Source organism: Mustelus asterias, unplaced genomic scaffold, assembly GCF_964213995.1.
Source record: "Mustelus asterias unplaced genomic scaffold, sMusAst1.hap1.1 HAP1_SCAFFOLD_1852, whole genome shotgun sequence".
Classification (NCBI taxonomy): Eukaryota; Metazoa; Chordata; class Chondrichthyes; order Carcharhiniformes; family Triakidae; genus Mustelus; species Mustelus asterias.
In genome coordinates, this window is record NW_027591797.1 from 45,967 (window position 1) to 51,966 (window position 6,000).

The window sequence follows — 6,000 nt, forward strand, 5'->3', positions numbered from 1 at the left end:
ATAACAGTGGACCCAACACTGATCCCTGAGGCACACCACTGGTCACAGGCCTCCAGTTGGAAAAACAACCGTCTAGCTTCTGTCAAGAGGCCAATTTTGTATCCATTTAGTTACCTCACCCTGGATCCTGTGAGATTTAACTTTATGCAACAACCTACCATGCGGTACCTTGTCAAACGCCTTGCTAAAGTCCATGTAGACAACATCAACTGCACTGCCCTCATCTACCTTCTTGGTTACCCCTTCAAAAAACTCAATCAAATTTGTGAGACATGATTTTCCACTCACAAAGCCATGCTGACTGTCCCTAATCAGTCCTTGCATCTCTAAATGCCTGTAGATCCTGTCTTTCAAAATACCTTCCAACAACTTACCCACCACAGATGTGAGGCTCACTGGCCTGTAGTTCCCAGGCTTTTCCCTGCAGCCCTTTTTAAACAAAGGCACAACATTTGCCACTCTCCAATCTTCAGGCAGCTCATCCGTGACTATTGATGATTCAAATATCTCGGCTAGGGGACCCGCAATTTCCTCCCTCATCTCCCGCAATGTCCTGGGATACACTTCACCAGGTCTGGGGAGTTATCTACCTTGATGCGCTTTAAGACTTCCTGCACCTCTTTCTCTGTAATATGTACACTCCTCAAGACATCACTATTTATTTCCCCAAGTTCCCCAACATCCACTGTAACTACTGATGAGAAATATTCATTTAGGATCTCACCCTTCCCTTGTGGATCCGCACATAGATGACCTTGTTGATCTTACTCTCTCCCTTGTTACTCTTTTGTCCTTTGTATTTGTAGAAGCTCTTTGGATTCTCCTTTGCCTTATCTGCCAAAACAATCTCATGTCCCCTTTTTGCCCTCCTGATTTCTCTCTTAACTCTACTCCTACACACCCTATACTCTTCAAGGGATTCACTTGAACCCAGCTGCCTATGCATGTCATGTGCCTCCTTCTTCTTCTTGATCAGAACCTCAATATCCCGAGTCATCCAGGGTTCCCGACTTCTGCCAGCCTTGCCCTTCACTAAGAGGACTGTGCTTACCCTGAACCCTGGTTAACACACTTTTGAAAGTCTCCCACTTACCAGACGTCCGTTTGCCTTCCCACAGTCTCCCCCAATTAACTTTTGAAAGTTCCTGCCTGATACCAACAAAATTGGCCTTGCCCCAATTTAGAACTTTAACTTTTGACCAAACCTATCATTCTCCATAGCTATCTTAAAACTAATGGAATTATGATCACTGGTCCCAAAGTGATCCCTCACTAACACTTCTGTCACCTGTCCTTCCTTATTTCCCAAGAGGAGGTGAAGTTTTGCCCCCTCTCTAGTCGGGCCATCCACATACTGAATGAGAAATTCCTCCTGAACACACTCAACAAATTTCACTCCATCCATAAGACCATAAGACCATAAGACATAGGAGTGGAAGTAAGGCCATTCGGCCCATCGAGTCCACTCCACCATTCAATCATGGTTGATTTCAACTCCATTTACCCGCTCTCTCCCCATAGCCCTTAATTCCTCGAGAAATCAAGAATTTATCAATTTCTGTCTTGAAGACGCTCAACGTCTCGGCCTCCACAGCCCTCTGTGGCAATGAATTCCACAGACCCACCACTCTCTGGCTGAAGAAATTTCTCCTCATCTCTGTTCTAAAGTGACTCCCTTTTATTCTAAGGCTGTGCCCCCGCGTCCTAGTCTCCCCTGTTAATGGAAACAACTTCCCTACGTCCATCCTATCTAAGCCGTTCATTATCTTGTAAGTTTCTATTAGATCTCCCCTCAACCTCCTAAACTCCAATGAATATAATCCCACGATCCTCAGACGTTCATCGTATGTCAGGCCTACCATTCCTGGGATCATCCGTGTGAATCTCCGCTGGACCCGCTCCAGTGCCAGTATGTCCTTCCTGAGGTGTGGGGCCCAAAATTGCTCACAGTACTCCAAATGGGGCCTAACCAGTGCTTTATAAAGCCTCAGAAGTACATCCCTGCTTTTGTATTCCAAGCCTCTTGAGATAAATGACAACATTACATTTGCTTTCTTAATTACGGACTCAACCTGCAAGTTTACCTTTAGAGAATCCTGGACTAGGACTCCCAAGTCCCTTTGCACTTTAGCATTATGAATTTTGTCACCGTTTAGAAAATAGTCCATGCCTCTATTCTTTTTTCCAAAGTGCAAGACCTCGCACTTGCCCACGTTGAATTTCATCAGCCACTTCTTGGACCACTCTCCTAAACTGTCTAAATCTTTCTGCAGCCTCCCCACCTCCTCAATACTACCTGCCCCTCCACCTATCTTTGTATCATCGGCAAACTTGGCCAGAATGCCCCCAGTCCCGTCATCTAGATCGTTAATATATAAAGAGAACAGCTGTGGCCCCAACACTGAACCCTGCGGGACACCACTTGTCACCGGTTGCCATTCTGAGAAAGAACCTTTTATCCCAACTCTCTGCCTTCTGTCTGACAGCCAATCGTCAATCCATGTTAGTACCTTGCCTCGAATACCATGGGCCCTTATTTTACTCAGCAGTCTCCCGTGAGGCACCTTGTCAAAGGCCTTTTGGAAGTCAAGATAGACCCTCTAATACTATGGCTGTCCCAGTCAATGTTGGGAAAGTTAAAATCCCCGACTATTACCACCCTATTTTTCTTGGAGCTATCTGTAATCATAGAAATCATAGAATCATAGAAACCCTACAGTGCAGAAGGAGGCCATTCGGCCCATCGAGTCTGCACCGACCACAATCCCACCCAGACCCTACCTATCCCCACATATTTACCCGCTAATCCCTCTAACCTACGCATCCCAGGACTCTAAGGGACAATTTTTAACCTGGCCAATCAACCTAACCCGCACATCTTTGGACTGTGGGAGGAAACCGGAGCACCCGGAGGAAACCCACGCAGACACGAGGAGAATGTGCAAACTCCACACAGACAGTGACCCGAGCCGGGAATCGAACCCGGGACCCTGGAGCTGTGAAGCAGCAGTGCTAACCCACTGTGCTACCGTGCCGCCCTTCTCCTTACAAATTTGCTCCTCAATTTCCCGCCGACTATTTAGGGGCCTATAGTACAACCCGATCAAAGTGATTTCCCCCTTTCTTATTTCTCAGTTCTACCCAGTGGCCGAACCCTCGGATATATCCCCTCTCAGTACGGCCGTGATGTTTTCCCTAATCAAAAATGCAACTCCCCCTCCTCGCTTACCTCCTGTTCTTTCTTTCCTATAGCATCTGTACCCTGGAACATTGAGCTGCCAGTCCTGTCCCTCCCTTAGCCATGTTTCAGTAATTGCGATAATATCCCAGTCCCCTGTACCCATCAATGCCCTGAGTTCATCTGCCTTGCCCATCAGGCCTCTTGCATTGAAATAAATGCAGTTTAATCTGATTTTCCCTTGCTCTCTGTCTTGCTTTTGCCTGATCTGTCTGATACGAGGGTTACTGACACTGCCTTTACTAATTAATGTGCTCTCTTTAATTTCTGTGCTGTCCTCAAACTTCTCTTCTGTCTCCCAGCTGCTTTGGGTCCCACCCCCCTGCCAAACTAGTTTAAACCCTCCCGAGTGGCTCGAGCAAATCTCCCCGCCAGGATGTTAGTCCCACTCCAGTTCAGGTGTAACCCATCCCTCTTGAACAGGTCAGCCCTTCCCCAGAAAAGATCCCAATGATCCAAAAATCTAAATCCCTACCCCCTGCACCAGCTCTCAAGCCACGCATTCATCTGCCGAATCCTCCTATTCCTATTCTCACTAGCACGTGGCACCGGTAGTAGTCCTGAAATTACTACCTTCGAGGTCCTGCACTTTGGCCTTCTGCCTAACTCTCGATATTCACACTTCAGGACCTCATCCCTTTTCCTACCTATGTCGTTGGTACCAATATGTACAACAACCTCTGGCTGCTCACCCTCCCCCTTAAGAATGTCCTGCAATCGCTCAGAGACGTCCTTGACCCTGGCACCAGGGAGGCAACACACCATCCTGGACTCTCGATTGCGGCCACAGAAACGCCTGTCTGTGCCTCTAATTAACGAGTCCCCTATTAATACTGCTCGCTTGCTCTTTGCCCGACCCTGTCCCTCACCTAGTTGCCACGGTCCGGCGCCTGTTCAGGTACACTGAGGGAAAATTTAGCACAGCAGTGCACCAAACCAGTGCATCTTTCGGACTGTGGGAGGAAACCGGAGCACCCGGGGGAAACTCACACAGACATGGGGAAAAACGTGCAGACTCCATACGGTGAATCGAACACAGGTCCCTGGTGCCATGAGGCAGCAGTGCCAACCACTGTGCCACCCCCCCCCCCCCCCCCCCCCTCCTCCCGTTAACATTTAGGCCAACTTAGCTAGTTAGCGGTTTGTTAAAAACTGTAAACATCAGTGACTCACTGCACGAAAACATCAGTCGTTAGCATCACAGACCAAAGACTAATTGTTAGTTACCCAGACAATAGCTTGAACTGGCCTCAAAAGGATTCGCAACATTTACGCAAACTAAGCCTGTTGTCCGACTGAGCGGTTTGTAAACTGGTGAACAGCAACTTACCGCAGGCCAGCAGTTATGAGTCAGCAGCACCAAGAAAGTAACAACGGTTAACATTACTAGGCGGTATTAACTGGGCAGCACGGGCAAGTTGGGCCGAAGGGCCTGTTTTCATGCTGTAAATTTCTGACTCTAGTTATTCTCTTCTCGGCCTTTTGGCTAAGATCAAGTGTAGTATGGATCGCCTGCACTTGGTTGAGGCCATTGGGTTGCACTGGGGCTTCATGTGTTTCATATGAAGCAATTTTTAAAAGCGGCATCTCGGCCTTTTGGCTAAGATGCAAATGAGCTCAAGTCTTGGAGGAGGAACCTCCCCCTTCTCCAATCAGCTTGGCTCATGTAGATCGGGCCCAGGACAGGGTGGTTTTGGTCGCTCGCCCTGTCTTGTCAGCCTGGATCTGAAATGTCTCAACTTGTTGAGACTCTGAATTGGATTTGATTTGATTGAATTGGAAAAGTATAAAAAAAAAAAAAAAATTTCTGACTCTAGTTAGCACCAACCAGCAAACCCAAGGTTACCACTAGTTACAGAACCAACCAGCGAACAAAACCGCTGGTTAACTTCACGAGTCATCACATAACTACAGAAGGTAATAAATAGTTAGTGGCACCGACCAGCAAACTGAAGGTTATCACTAATTAGTAACATCAACCAGCAAACAAAACATTGGTTAACGGCCCTAGTTGGCAGCACTGACCAAAGGCCTGTTTGCCCAGGGAGTGGTGTGGGGAGCACCTCACAACCACCACTTCAAACTTTTTAATCTTGTGATCAAATTTATTTAGTTACCGACCAGGTTGACGAGATTTACGTGTGACAAATTTGTGGGGCTGATATATATATATATATATAGCCCCTTAGTATCCAAAGATGTGTAGGCTAGATGGATTTTGCCCCTTAGTGTCCAAAGATGTGTATGTTAGGTGAATTGCCCCTTAGGGTCAGGGGGGATTAGTAGGGCAAGTATGTGGGGTTCATAGAAATCATAGAAATCATAGAAACCCTACAGTGCAGAAGGAGGCCATTCGGCCCATCGAGTCTGCACCGACCACAATCCCACCCAGGCCCTACCCCCACATATTTTACCCACTAATCCCTCTAACCTACACATCCCAGGACTCTAAGGGGCAATTTTTTAACCTGGCCAATCAACCTAACCCGCACATCTTTGGACTGTGGGAGGAAACCGGAGCACCCGGAGGAAACCCACGCAGACACGAGGAGAATGTGCAAACTCCACACAGACAGTGACCCGAGCCGGGAATCGAACCCGGGACCCTGGAGCTGTGAAGCAGCAGTGCTAACCACTGTGCTACCGTGCCGCCCAGTTACGGGGTTACGGGGATAGGGCCTGGATGGGATTGTTGTCGGTGTTGCTTCGATGGGCCGAACAGCCTCCTTATGCACCGTAGGGGTTCTACAAAATTAAGGCTG

The 6,000-nt window shown here is 47.8% G+C and overlaps 1 pseudogene; it reads left to right on the forward strand.

The window, feature by feature from the left end:
• The first annotated feature begins 4,704 nt into the window (after window positions 1-4,704).
• On the forward strand, window positions 4,705-4,911 carry LOC144488777 (U2 spliceosomal RNA; annotated as a pseudogene).
• Window positions 4,912-6,000: the final 1,089 nt, after the last annotated feature.